At 40.3% G+C, this 15,661-nt stretch overlaps 1 protein-coding gene and 1 long non-coding RNA gene across 2 annotated transcripts in view; one reads left to right on the top strand and one right to left on the bottom strand.

Annotated features, from left to right (window-relative positions):
- The window catches only part of LOC104973767 (uncharacterized), a 178,034-nt gene extending 162,666 nt beyond the window's left edge, over positions 1-15,368 (top strand). The window contains exon 3 of the long non-coding RNA XR_009496878.1: positions 1,589-15,368. This is a non-coding gene — a long non-coding RNA (uncharacterized lncRNA). The remainder of the gene's footprint in view (positions 1-1,588) is intronic.
- The window catches only part of MPP7 (MAGUK p55 scaffold protein 7), a 223,598-nt gene that overhangs the window by 101,479 nt on the left and 106,458 nt on the right, over positions 1-15,661 (bottom strand).

Raw genomic sequence — 15,661 nt, 5'->3', positions numbered from 1 at the left:
CCAACTCTTTGCAACCCCATGGACTGTAGCACACCAGGTTTCCCTGTCCTCCACTATCTCCCAGAGTTAGCTCAAGTTCATGTCCATGATGAACTGTGATGTTAGACAGTCGGTGATGCCATCTAACCATCTTATCTTCTGCCACCCTCTTCTCCTTTTGCCTTCCATCTTTCCCAGCATCAGGGTCTTTTCCAGTGAATCAGCTCTTCGCATCAGGTGGCAAAGTACTGGAGCTTTAGCTTTAGCATCAGTCCTTCCAATGAGTATTCAGGGTTGATTTCCTTTAGGATTGATTGGCTTGATCTGACATTATTATGTAACAGTTATGTAATAAAACCTAATAACTCTGAACTGATTTAAACAACTTCAGCATCCCACAATGGTTGCAAAAGATAAACTTACAAAAATTCTAAGAATGTCACATTATATACAACAATACAAATAAATAAGTGTCAAGTAATGCGGGCTTCCCTGGTGGCTCAGATGGTAAAGAATCTGCCTGCAATGCATGAGACCTGGGTTTGATCCCTGGGTGGAAAAGATTCCCAGGAGGAGGGCATGGCCACCCACCCCAATATTTTTGCTCAGAGAATCCCCACGGACAGAGGAGCCTGGCGGGCTACAGTCCATAGGGTCACAAACAGTCAGACACGACTGAGTGACTAAGCACGATGTGACACATGGGATAAAAGATAAACATAATACTTCCTTGAAGTTTATAGTACACCAGTTGAAAGGAATGACAAGCCACTCACTACCTACAATTAATTACAGTTGCTTTAAATCAATTTTTAAATCAATTGCTTTTTAATCCATTTTTTTCAAAAAGAAAATGAACAGATGTGAACAAAAGAAAAGAGAAATTGATGAAAACCAGAAGCAGGAAAGTCAGGGAAATTTTTGTGCCTGCTACCTCTAACTTGTCTTCTTTTTATTTTTAACCTCAGAATCCTAAGCTGTGGGAAAAGTCTATTTTCCTTATGGTTTTATATTTTAATAGCTAAAGAAAAACAAGTTCTGGGTAGGCTTGGTGGCAATAAGCAAAGGAAGCCAAACTTTGGAGTCAAGAACACTTCAGATGAGGCCAGAGATTTTTAAAAGTACAAAATATGCCATCTCAATGGAAAGAGCAACTAAAATTTAGCTGGGTCTTCTCTACACGTAGACTGAAGTTTTCGAACAGGTTGTGGTTAAGAGAGTATGCTTGGGACCAAACTTTTTCAGCGTACCGTATTTTCAACTTGGCAGGTAAAGTAAGAATTTTATGGAACCCTCAGACAAACAATGGAGAAGGAAATGGCGACCCACTCCAGTATTCTTGCCTGGAGAATCCCATGCACAGAGGAGCCTGGCGGGCTACAGTCCATGGGATAGCAAAGAGTCAGACACAGCTGAGCGACTAAGCATATAGACAAACAAATCATCAGTAATGCTTGCACGTGGTCTCTGTAAGTCTCAATTACGAGATCCTACACTTGCACTGCATTTCTGCACTTGTGTTCAGTCTTTCTCCAGAGCACACTTTTGATAGTTTTGTAATGTCTTTCCTTTCTGGCCCATCTTACGTCTTGCTCATGTCCTGTTCCAGAGAGGGTCTCATGAGAAACAAGAGAGGGAGAGCGGCTGGCCTCCCCGTCTCATGCAGTTCGTCAAGCACCAAACTCCTTTCCACCCCAGTGGCTCCACCGTCCCCGAGATCATTGCAGTCCTTCCGTGGACACGCTCAGTAGCTTTGCCAAGGCCAAGTCATCACTGTCCGGCAGCACGGGGGAGCATGTGCTAACATCTCTGCAGATTCCACAGACTGCCAGACTCAGATGACGCAATGGACTTTCACTGGCCTACAGAGAGAATGATGTCACAGACCTTGGCAGCATAGCTCCCTAAAGTTGCAAGATACCAAATCAAACTGTCCTAATGAATTTCAAAAGCATATTTTACCAAAATGTAAGTTAGGGACTTCAACACACCATGGATAATTTTAATATAGTAGAAATAAATATATCACTAGGTAAAATGTGTGATTTTGAAATACTCAAAAAAAAAAAAAAAAAAAAAGGCCAGACATCATTCAATCCTCTCCCACTTCTGATTTATATAGGAAGATTAAAAACCTCTGGGTAGCACATGTATAAATCGTATTTCATTCTAGACTCCTGCTCTGTTTTCTACTTCTGCCAAAGCAGCTACTGTTCAGGTATCAAGAGTCTGTGATACCAACTCAGATAATGTGGGTATAACAAAATACTTGCCAACGAGAGGTAGCAGAGAATTGCTTTTCCAGCTGAGATGAAATAATGCTTTTCATCAGGTTCCAAACGAGAAAAATAAACCTAATAAAATATTAAGGAATGCAATATTCCCCTAAAAAGGGTTTTCTGAGTTATAGAAATTATACCAATTATACTGATTGCTCCTTGTATATCTAATTACACATGTTCGCCAAAGAATGAGTCAGACTAGTAATAAACTAGTCCTATTCTCTACATTTTTCTTTGAATCACTACCAACTTTAACACTGTATTCAAGTAGTTATTTACTTTGTTGAGTGTATGAATATGGCCTTTACTAATTATTACTAATAATTGTAAGACCAACCAACACTGCGTGCTTACTGCAACCTGGTACTGTTCTTGACAATTCACGGGGATTGGTTCCTCTAATGTTTTCAATAATCATATAAGCATTATGATTTCTCACATTATAGACTGTCTGTATATCACTGGACTTGGTTGAAAGGACATAAAATGTTTCAATGATTTTTTTAAAAAATAAATATAAGCCAAGTGGAGGCAAGATGGCAGCACAAGTTGCCTCGCAAAAAGAGACTGCAAGACAGAGATGCTGGAAACAAAAGCAGTGTGAGCAAGACAGAAGCCTGGAGGGACAGGGCAGAGAGAGCTCTGAGTCAGTGCAGGAGGGGCCAGAGAGGGCAGATTCTACAAGGAATAAAATGGTACCTGCGCGGAGAAAAACCTTTTTGATCATTATTCACATTTCACAGCAACAGACAAAGAAGCAACGGGAGGCACAAATCTAGAAAAATTACTCTCGAATATCACCCAGTCTCCCACAGCTGACCTCCCTCCACCCTCTAAAGGTACAAAGAGACTCATTTCACTCAAACATGGAGAGAGATTAGAAAGACAAAAAGAATGAATAACATACAGAGACACAACGAAGGCACGGCAGAAAAATATGACCAAAAAGCAAATGAAAATCCTAGCCTAACATTTCAAACTGAGTTAATGGAAATGAGAAAAGATTGGAAGCTATTAGAAAATAGCATGATCAGAATTAGAAAAGGCTCAGAAAAGAGATGATTAGAAAACAGGATGATATGAAGAGAACTGGAACACGGGAGACACATATTTTTCAATCATGAAGACTAAATGAGAAGCAACCCAAGAGACATGGAAAGTTACAATTAAGGGAAATAAACAATACAATGAAGAAACAAAATTTAGATCAAGTAGTAATGAAGAAAGGTGGAAAAGAGAATTCATGGGGAAAGACTCATTATTCTAATGTCCATTTAACAATGCTACTAGAGGTCCTGGAATGAAAAGCATGAGGTAAATACACAGAAAAATAAATGACTGATAGATGGATAGATAATATAAGGATGATAATGGAAAAAATAATAGTTTTGCCATTATTAATAACAACAACAAAACTACAGTAAATTAATCAAATTTCTAAGCAAATTGCAGGGTACAAGGACACTATATTGCATCAATACATTTCTGTGTACCAGCAGCAAACAATTAAAAATAATATTTTAAATACCTAGAAAGAAACTAATGATGGGTAGTGAAGTGAAGTTGTTTCAGTCCTGTCCGACTCTTTGCGACCCCATGGACTGTAGCCTGCCAGGCTCCTCCGTCCATGGGATTTTTCAAGCAAGAATACTGCAGTGGGTTGCCATTTCCTTCTCCAAATCAAGGATTTGCAGGATGTAAATTAAAATTACAAAGTGTTACTAAGAGAAATTAAAAACCTAAATAAATGAAAAGATAGACCATATGTGTGCATTATAAGATACAGTACTGTAAAGGTATCTATTCCATCCAAATTGAACTAGGAATCCAACGCAATAACAGTCAAAACCCTAACATGCTTTCCTGTACTTAAGACAGCATGACACTGGCATAAGGACAGAAAGACAGAAAAGGAGAGAGAGCCCAGAAACAGACCGTGCATATCTGGACACAAGATTCATGAGGAAGTTAGTGCTGCAGAGCTGTGGGGAGAAGCTAGCCTTTCCTCAGATGGATTCCTATCTCACCCCACACCCCAAAATCAACTCAAGAGAGACAGCAGATCTAAATGCGGAAGGTAAGATAATAAAGCATCTACCAGTGAAGCAGGAAGTATCTCCATGATCTTGGAGTACCCATGGTTTTCCTAAGTAGGATACAAAAAGCACTAACCACCGAGGGAAAGATGAATAGACTCTGCTATGTTATATACCAAAATCCTATTTAAAAGAAAAACCATAGTGGGTAGGAGGTATTTGTAATACACAAAACCAGAGAAAACTGGGCAGAAGACCTAACAATCTTAACTTATCCTAACTTCATCAGAAAGGATGCTCAAATGGCCAACAAACGCCGGAAAAATCGCTGGGAATCCAAATTTAAAACCCATTGAAACACCACAGGTAGTTTAAAAACAAAATAAAATGAAACAGAACGCCTTAAGACACCAACGTTTAGTCAGGATGTGTGTGGAGCAGCAGCAACTGCCCTGCGTGTGGCAGGAAGAGAAACAAACACTTTGAACAAGACCCTGTTGCCACCGTTATTAAACACATACACCCAAGAAATGTGTGTGTGTGTGTGTGTATGCCTCACTGCACACACTCAACACATCCAGGAGTAAACCAAAGACCTGTATGGCAGCTTTATCCACACAGTCTAAATCAGAAACAGTCAAAATGTCCATCAACAGCTCCATAAACTGCAATGTACTTACAAAACAGAATATCCTTCAGCAACAAAAGCAAATGAACTATCTACTCATAAAGTAAGTGAACCACAAGAACATCATTCGAGTAAAAGATAGTCAGACACAGAGATACAATTACATATCGTGCAGTCCCATTAAAACTTCTAAGAACAGTCAAGTGTGTATGTGCTCAGTCACATTCAATTCTTTGCAAACCCATGGACTAAAGCTGGCCAGGCTCCTTTGTCCATGGAATTTCCCAGGCAAGACTCCTGGAGTGGGTTGCCATGCCTTCCTCCAGGGGATCTTCCCGACCCAGGAATCGAACCCATGTCTCCTGTGTCCCCTGCACTACAGGCAGATTCTTTACCACTTGAGCCACTGGCATATATTCTGGTTTCTCTTCAGATTGTATAAATCTTTCGCCTTTCATTTGAGCCATAGGGGGAGCCCAAAATGAACCCTAAAGTTTAAAGTCAGAATAGTATTTTGCCCTTAGGAAGTAGAGATGAGGAGAGGTGTATTTTGAGGGGATTAAAAAACTACCATGAAATAAAAGCATGTGATAAAAAGGGCAAGTGAATACTTGGGAAAACTAAAGGCCAACACTGAGAACGATTCTTTAAGAATTTAAAAATAAAAAGGAAAATATCCTTTAATCATCAAGACAAAAACAGAAATAAAGGAAAGAAGTTATGTTGGCATCAGACTCAGGCAGGAACACTGTTATGCCAGGAGTTGAAGAGGGAACATACTTAAGATACCCAAGATTTCCATTTCAGACAAACTGACCCTCAAATATTAATATAAAGACCACAAGAACTTTTAGGAAAACTGTTCCCATGAGCCCTGCCCACGAGAAAGGTACTAGGGAATGAATTTCTAAAAAAATTACAGAAGCTTCAGGATAAAGACTGTTGGTCACCTAACAATCCAACGCTAGACGAATGGTAGGGCTAAGGGTGAAAAAGCAGATCTGGAATGTGGGTCAAATACAAGCACCAAAAACTAGAAAGAGATGGGAGAGAATACATGGAAAATAAATAAACTCACTGATCACCTAGTAGGCATTAAAGGAAATAAGTGTTAGTTGCTCAGTGGTGTCTGACTCTTTGAGTCAAACTAGTCTGTCAGACTATTCTGTCCATGGGAGTCTCCAGGCAGGATACTGGAGTGGGTTGCCATTCCCTTCTCTAGGGATCTTCCTGACTCAAGGATCGAACCCAGGTCTCCCTCATTGCAGGCAGATTCATCATCATCTGAGTCACCAGGGAAGCCAACAGGCATTAATTGGAAGTAAAAAATAGAATAAAGCAAATGAGAAGCTGCAAACAGCAGAGTAAAGGAGTTTCTATTGGTCACTGTTAGGAACTGACGGTATCTGAAAAAGACAGCATCCCATTTCTGTGAATCTCCCTTAAAATACACAGGGAAAAAAAAAATGTGTATTTTAAGCCTGAGACACTCTCTCAAGCCGAAAAACAAGGGAGCACAGTCCAACGGTGCTGTGTCAAAAACCAAAGAGCCAAACTGAAGAGGTTCCCATGGGCCAAAGGTGGGGTGACTGGAGCTTCAAAAGGAATGACTACAATGAATTGACACCTACCAAATATTTTTTTAAAAATCCATAAGTTCATAATAAAACATAAAAAAAAAAGATTACTGACTAACTTTGGCAAATGTTAAGGTACCAAAACAACATTCTGAAAATTTTTTTAATTTTTTTAAAGGTTTTTTTGATGTGAACCATTTTTTTTTAAAGTCTTCATTAAATCTGTTACAATATTGTTTCTGTTTGTTATGTTTTGTTTTTCTGGCCAAGATGCATGTGGGATCTTAACTCCCCAAGCAGGGATCAAACCCACACCGCCTGCATTGGAAGACGAAGTCTTAACCACTGGACTGCCAGGGAAGTAATTTTTAAGTTAAAGCAAAGACTCTGGCACATGGCCCCAATATAAGCTGCATTTCGAAGTAACCTAGAACTTGATAAGAAAAACTTCTAAGAAAATGAATAAATTTTGGTATAAGCAGCTGATGGATTGCAGTATTAATAATAATGCCTATAACATTTATGGTTACTTAGTTTAGTGATTTACACCAGACAGGAATCTCTTCGCCAACCTCAGATGCACTAAAATGATGTTTTTAAGAAAAAAAATGAAAAATAGTGGTTATGTGGCAGTCAGAAGACTAGACAATGAATTTCTATTAATAGAAAAGGGAAGCCACAACACAGAATTAGAACCGACTGGGAGCAGTACAGGAAGAAGCCAATCTGGTCCAGGGCTACTGTGATGCTCAGAGTCACCAGGCGTGGGGGGTGACGAAAGCTAGACCCTGATGGGGGTCTTCTCCCCTCCCCTCCCCAGAGGGCCACGCGGCCAGCCACAGTGAGTCCCAGGCACCAGATCTCAGGTTTCCATGATGAGAACACTGGAAACTGCAGGGGAAAAGGCCTCTACAGTATGCAGTATGCAACCTTCCACAACCAACAGTAGCTCATTTTTCTTCCCTTCACTCCAAAGCTGGGTTTCTCCACCTTGACACTACTCATATGTTAGGCTGGATATGATACTTTGTGATGGGAGCCTGTCCTGGGCTTTTTAGCAGCATCCCTGGCCTCTATCCGGAGAAGGCAATGGACCTCACTCCAGTACTCTTGCCTGGAAAATCCATGGACAGAGGAGCCTGGCAGGCTGCAGTCCATGGGGTCGCTAAGAGTCGGACACGACTGAGCGATTTCACTTTCACTTTTTACTTTCATGCATTGGAGAAGGAAATGGCAACCCACTCCAGTGTTCTTGCCTGGAGAATCCCAATGACAGGGAAGCCTGGTGGGGTGCCGTCTATGGGGTCGCACAGAGTCGGACACGACTGAAGCGACTTAGCAGCAGCAGCAGCAGCTGGCCTCTATCCACTAAATGCCTTCAGCACTCTCCCTTCAAACCCTGACGATCAAAAATGTCTTCAAATATTGCAAAATCTCCCCTTCTCCTCGGTTCTCTCCAACTCCCCTCCCAATTTGAAAAACCACTGTTCCAAGTCCACCAGTTCCAGACCAAGAGCCTCCCATGAGCCTCTTAACACCTCACTATCAAATACAGGCAGATAACCAAGAATGAACAGACATCTGACAGAAGCCTTCAACAGGACAAACACCAAGCAGACCGACAGAAATAAAGTCCCAGAGTAAAGAAGGATTTATTAATAAAACAATAGAGAGTTGAAAATAAAATCAAAACCATTCCACTGAGTATCTATAAACCAGCAGAATAGCTTGATTTTTTTAAATTGAACTGCAGTTGATTTATAATATTGTGTTAGTTTCAGGTGTAGAGCAAAGCGATTCAGTTTTATATGTGTGTGTGTGTATTCCTTAAGATTATTTTCCACTATAAGTTATTATAAATATTGAATATAGCTCCCTGTGCCATACAGAAGGTCCTTGTTATTCACTTACTTTATATATAGTAGTGTGTCTCTGTTAACTTCAAACACTATATTTATTCCTCCCGTAGCCACTTACCCTGTTTGTTTTCTATGTTTGTGAGTGTTTCTGATATGTAAACAAGTTCATATGTGTCATATTTTAGATTCCACATATAAGTGATATCACATGTTATTTGTCTTTCTCTTTCTGACTTACTGAACTTACGATAATCTTGAGGTCTATCCATGTTACTGCAAATGCCAATATTTTATTCTTTTTTTGAGGCTCAATAATATTCTACATCTTCTTAATCCATTTATCTGTCAATGGACATTCAGGTTGCTTCCATGTCTGCTGCTGCTAAGTCACTTCAGTCGTGTCTGACTCTGTGCGACCCCATAGACGGCACCCCACCAGGCTTCCCTGGCATTGGGATTCTCCAGGCAAGAACACTGGAGTGGGCTGCCATTTCCTTCTCCAATGCATGAAAGTAAAAAGTGAAAGTGAAATCGCTCAGTCGTGTCTGACTCTTAGCGACCCCATGGACTGCAGCCTTCCAGGCTCCTCCGTCCGTGGGACTTTCCAGGCAAGAGTACTGGAGTGTGGTGCCATTGCCTTCTCCATGTCAGGCTGTTGCTGCTATGAACAACTGGGGCACAAATATCTTCTCATATTAGAATTATTGTCTTTTTCAGATAGATGCCCAGCAGTGGGATTGCTGGATCATTGTCTATGGGGTGGCACAGAGTTGGACACGACTTAAGCGACTTAGCAGCAGCATGGTAGCTCTATTTTTAGTTTTTAAAGGAACCACCATACTATTCTGCATAGTAGCTGCAGCAATTTACATTACCACCAACAGTGTAGAAGGGTTTCACTTCCTCCAAACCCTCTCCAGCATTTATTATCTGTAGACTTTTTGAAGATGGCTATTCTGACTAGTGTGAGGTGATACTTCATGGTTTTGGTCTGCATTTCTCTAATAATTAGTGATATTGAGCATCTCTGCATGTGTTTATTGGCCATCTATATGTCTTCTTTGGAGAAATGTCTATTTAAGTCTATATAATAGCTAGATGTTAAATTCACAGACCAACCCGGGTTCCAGACCAGATCCACCACTTAACTGCTTGTGTAACCTCAGTCAAAGCCATATGTTGTTCTAATCTTCACAATAGGGATAAAGACTAGTTAGTACACATCTCTCAGAGTTACTCGAAGAGCTAAACAAGGTATATAAAACTTTGAAAAGCACGTGGCACATAAGCAATCAATACATAAGAGGTGGGGTGTTTTAATTATTCTTAATTCTACAGTGCACCCATGGTATAAGATTAGGATATGAAAAAGGAACAGCGACACAGACACACACGCAAACATATTTGGAATTACAATTTTAACAGCATATTTTTTACAAATTAAGTAGAAAGATGGAAAGTAAAAGTTGAGGATATCTTTCAGAAAGCAAGAGCAGAAGGGAAAAAAATCAGACTGCTGATCGAGAAAGACCAGTACATAGCTAAAATGACTTCCAGAAAGATGCAAAAGGCCTGAGGAAAGGAAATTATCAAATGCATAAGAACTGAAGAACAAAGTCTCCAAACTGAAAAGGCCTACTGGATCCCTCTACAACCCTGGGTGCAGAGAACCCCCAAAACAGTGATGCTCCTTGTGAAATTCCTGCCTCAATCCACTCTTACCCGGCTAGTTCTTAAGCATCCCTTAGACATCAATAACTAGCTTAATAATCACTTCTCCAGCAAAACCTTCCCAAACATGAGCAAACACTCCTGCCACCCCCATTACACACTCTAAGTACCAAAAACCTTTCTGTATATGGCTATAAAATTTACCCTTATTTAAGTGATTATTTGAGTATTTATTTCAAGAGTCACGTAGAATACAGACCACCATATCTATTTTTTGCCATCATATCCCAACCCCACCTAAAACCAGGTATGAGAAATGTTTAAGTACTTTTTATACGAAGAACCTATATAATAAAATCACTTGGAAATATATCCCTTGGAAATATATTACTAATAATAACGACCTCTATCACAAAGTTCTATGGCTCTTTACAGGACATAAGGAAATTTCACATGTTTTTCATACTGCTTTGGCCTGCTTTTGCTTCTTTTTATTTGTAATCCTTCAGTAACAATCAGCAAGTTCCTTGAACGCTCAGGTTTCCTAAAGGAGCCAGCGCCACCTAGTGGACGGACAAAAGATCAAAAAGCACGGCAAGGCAATGATGCGAATCTTGGTAGGCACACAATAGTGACTACACAAATATTTACTCAAAGTGGAAACCAAAGATGTAAGTCAACTTTATCACGTAGTGAAAATCAAATTTTTATCACTTGCATAATCTAGAACATTCCAACTTGAACAAATGAAATGTATAAATACAGCATATTTTTAAAGTTGACAGTTAACACTGTTTCATTTGGCTTCTAACTGAACTAAACACAGAAATGAAAATAAGGGAAAAAAGCACTTACAGCTGCTATTCTACCAAGGTATAAAAGAAAAGGAAGGCACTATTGAAACACTAATTGCACGCAAAATCCATGACTGGATATATTAAAGGCCATTTTTTAATTAGGAAAGGTCTTTATCAGAACATACATATTTTATATTTTATTACACATATATTTTATATTTTGATCTTCAAAGTCCTCTTGTTAACCCAAAACAATCTCATGAAATTTAGTAAGAAAACAAGGAACTGTGAGAACAACATAGATGTAGTCATGATGAGAAAGAATATAAAGTTAGAGATGGATGACCCAGGCCAGCACACCCTACTGCACAGCTACTGCTGCTAAGTCACTACAGTCGTGTCCAACACTGTGCGACCCCATAGACGGCAGCCCACCAGGCTCCCCCGTCCCTGGGATGCTCCAGGCAAGAACACTGGAGTGGGTTGCCATTTCCTTCTCCAATGCATGAAAGTGAAAAGTGAAAGTGAAGTCGCTCAGTCGTGTCCGACCCTCAGCGACCCCATGGACTGCAGCCTTCCAGGCTCCTCCGTCCATGGGATTTTCCAGGCAGGAGTACTGGAGTGGGGTGCCATTGCCTTCTCCGCTACTGTACTGGGAACATCACAAAAAACCAGTGAAACTGTAAAACGCACGTCTCCTTTCCTCAAGCCTTGCCATAGCAGTTAGGAGGGAGATGCATGCGTATCAAGAAAAAAAATATTACTAAGTTTTGACAAGAAAACAAACTCTTAACTTTTTAATGCATCTTCTTTACTGTGGTAAAACATGCATAATATTTACCCTTTTAACGATTTTCTTTTTGCATTTCCATACAAAAATTTTTATTGGAGTACAATTGCTTTACAATGCTGTGTTAGTTTCCACTGTACAACAAAGTGAATCAGCCATACATATTCATATATCCCCCTCCCTCCTGAGCCTCCCTCCCACCAACCCATCCCTGACCTCTAGGTTATCACAGAGCACCAGGCTGAGCCCCTGGGCTACACAGCAGCTTTCCACTAGCTGTGGAAAGCTACATATGGTAGCGTATGTACATGTCATTGCTAATCTCCCAATTCAACCCACCATGCCCCACGTCCACACATCTGTTCTCTATGTCTGTGTCTGTTTCTGCCCTGCAAACACTAACTTTTTATAGCAGGACTGTCAGATCAATAGCAACCACTTAAAGGAATAAGCTTCAAGCAAAGCCTGCACTGTGAACATGCATTTATCTTCACCACTACATCACCCAGCTGAACATGGAAAATAGAGAAACACCACACAGCAAAGGCCCCTGTTGGGTCTGAGTGGGGTAACCTGTGGTGATAACCACCCCCCGAGTCTTAGCGGCTTCTCACAGTGAGGCCTGTGGTCCAGTTAACACTGCAAGTCCTGGGGACTCTGCTCACACGCCACCTGCCAGGCCAAGTGGAGGGCACCCCAGTATCTCATACCCCCGATAACCAGCAATGGCCAGAGATGAGGCAACCATGGCCCGGCTCCTCGGGGCTCCTGGCTGCAGTCACATCTCACATCCACTCACATTTTATTGACTCCACAAGTCTTTCGCCCACATCAAGGGACACAGCCAACGTGACTTCACATGTGTCTGCAAATAGTATTACCAACGGAGAGATGGCAGGATGGATGTTTCTGTGACTCAATGTGAAATCATTTAAAATTAATTCATTGCATTTTATATATACAAAAGCCTATGATTTCACTTTGAGGGTTTTTTTAATAATAAAATTGCATTAAAGTCTTGGTTTTAAAAATTCTAATAGAGCATTTTAAACAACATTTTGAAACCTCTGAAAGTACTTCATTTGAAAATGTTAAAGATTTTCTAAATATTTTATGTGAAGATGGAAAGAAAAATAAAATCATCCGTACACAATATCCCAATCATGACCCCCAAAGAACACCTCTCATTCCTAAAGAACACCTCTCATTCCTACTATCTGTACTGACATATAAAAAAACATTAACAGCACCTTTCATTTTAAAACAGGTGGATTAAAATCTTTACTGTCATCTATCTGTAATAAAGACGACACAACTTACACAACTTGAATTCTAATTGAAAGTGATTTAAAAAACAACTACACTAACAGTTATTTATGAAGGACCTTAGTATTGCAATAAACAAACTCAATGGAATGTGAGCAAAAGTCACTATGCCCTCAGCGGGTACTTGAGTATTTGTAAAATAAATGGAAACCAAACTGGGCAAGATGGAGCCTGGAAGGGAAGGTGTCCAGTCCCTCTCAACAGCAACCCTCCCCCCAACACCTACATCACCTGTAAGCCACGTGGAATATGCAAGGATGGATTATACACAGCTCCTGCCAGAAAGGACTGGCTTCAAGGAACACCATACCCATAACTACAGTAGGTGCCAAAATACGTCACATAGATGCTTACAATATTAGATCAGTGCAAACAGCCACAGAATCAGCATTTAAAAATAACTCAAACCTCAGTCTTGGGCGAAGGCTATGCACCTCACACCCTACTGCATGTTCTCCAAACCCACGAGCTAAGGATTTTGTACTGGATGGTGGGTCTGTCCAAGATGCTTCTGTCTTCTGCATTTAAGACAAATAGAATCTGTGCAAATGTATGCTTGGATGCAATAAACTATCATAAAAAGTGAGCGGAACACAGATCAGAAGATACAACACGTACAAACAGAGATCCAGTATCAGGTATATGAAGTAGTTCCCACAAATCAACCAGATGAAGACACATAACAAAAGAGAAACAACAGGCAAAAGATATATAAAAAGGCATAGAAAGAAACTGGAATAGCTCAATCTCTAGTATTCAGATGAGTAGAAACTAAAATAAGCGGACAATATTTCAAATTGACCCTGTTGGCAAAAATTAATTCCAAACGTTAATACAGACATAAAGCAATGGAGACTCTCCTTCTGCTGGTGGGACTGTAACAGGAAACAAGCTTAGAAGAGCAACCTGGTAATACCTAAAAAAGTGTGAGATGCACCCACTGTAAGAGGAGCAGCATCTCCTGTCTGCACCAGAGGACTCTTTGCAGTTCAGTCGCCCACTTGTGTCAGGCTCTTTGCAACTCTTCCTGTCCCTCACCCTCTCCTGATGTTTGCCCAAGTTCACTCTTTGCTCAAAGTGACGTGGAGACAACACTGGTTTCCAAGTGAAGGCATCTTGAATGTGAAGGACACCTTTCAACGTAAGCAGCCATCACCAGGAGAATAAACAATTTGTAATTAAGTCAAAGAATGCCATATAGCCATGGAAATTACTGAATCAGAGTTATCTGTATCACCATAAATACATCTCAAAATATATAGCAAAATGTTAAACAACAACAAAAAAAGAAAGTTGTTGACTATCATTCTAATTATAAAAAGTTTTCAAACACACAAAGTAATATTTTGTATTTTTCCGGAAGAGAAATTCAAGATAAGGTGACTTCTGGCTGGTGAGGAAAAAAAACAGAAACAAGAGGGACATTCAGGCTTCAACCGAATCTGCAGTGTTTTCTTTCTTAAGCTGTGCGGTGAATATGCGGGTATTCAAGCTGCGGTTCTGCCTTTTCTCATGCCCCAAATATTGTATGACATTTTTAAAGTGAAGGAAAAGTTAGAAAACATATCTAGCCAACTCAAGAACTTTTTCAAGAATTTCAAATCATAGACTATATTAATTTCCACTGCAATTTCACAGAATGAGAGCAAGGAAGTAAAAAGGCAAGAACAAAAGTTTATTAAGGCAAGACAACATCATCGTGAAAAACACAGAACTGTAGCCAAAGGGATGGTGAAAAGAAAATAGTGTAAATTCTGGGATAAGCACTGCACATAGCAAAAAGAAAGAAATGCGGGAGGTTTAAGATGATAACCACCACAGCGACTTATGTACCAGACCATTTAAAGCATGTTTCATATATTCATTCGTTCAGTCCTCACAACTACTACTGTCTCCACTTAATACGTAAGGAAAACGAGACACTCTGAAGTAAAACACTATGACTGTTACTGTCGGTACATGTTCTTGGCACAGCCAGGATCTGAGACCCAGCAATGTGGCTCCAGCGTCCCAGCTCTGAGCCACTACTGCAGACATGTGTCCACATGACGGACAAGAGTGGAACACGGAACACTCCTCAGTATCCCCAAAAGTCCATGATTCATGCACTGCTCACAAGGCAGCTAGATGAACACAAGGAGAATGAAATGACTGCAAGAATGAGAGAAAAAAGAAAAAAAGAGGCAGACAAAAGTCCAAAGGTAATCTGAATAATCAAAGCTGTCCCTGGAGCTTCCAAGATTCCTCCCTCTAGAAATTACCTGTTGAACCACATAGGGAACCCACTCATTCACTTAATGATTATGAGCTGAGTGCCTGACGCACCAAACTAAACTCCAGGGAATATTATCCAATCCCTCCCTCCAGATCAAATGGAGTTTACACCAAAAGTTTACTTCTGCTTCTAATTTTTTTTTTTTTTTTTTTAAGATTTGGAGACACATGCTAGAAACTACAAAAATCTAGGACTCATTGGAAAAGTCCCTGATGCTGGGAAAGATTGACGGCAGGAGGAGAAGAGGGCGTCAGAGGACAAGATGGCTGGATAGCATCATTGGTGCAATGGATATGAACTTGGGCAAACTTCGGGAGATGGTGAGGGACAGAGAGGCCTGGCGTGCTGAAGTCCATGGGGTAGGAAAGACAATTCTAGAAACACTGTTTAAAATGGCAGCTAGGTCTCCAAGCCAGCCCACAAAAGCATCTCTAAATCTGT

This window comes from Bos taurus, chromosome 13 (assembly GCF_002263795.3).
Source record: "Bos taurus isolate L1 Dominette 01449 registration number 42190680 breed Hereford chromosome 13, ARS-UCD2.0, whole genome shotgun sequence".
NCBI lineage: Eukaryota > Metazoa > Chordata > Mammalia > Artiodactyla > Bovidae > Bos > Bos taurus.
This window is presented reverse-complemented; position numbering and strand designations above follow the sequence as displayed.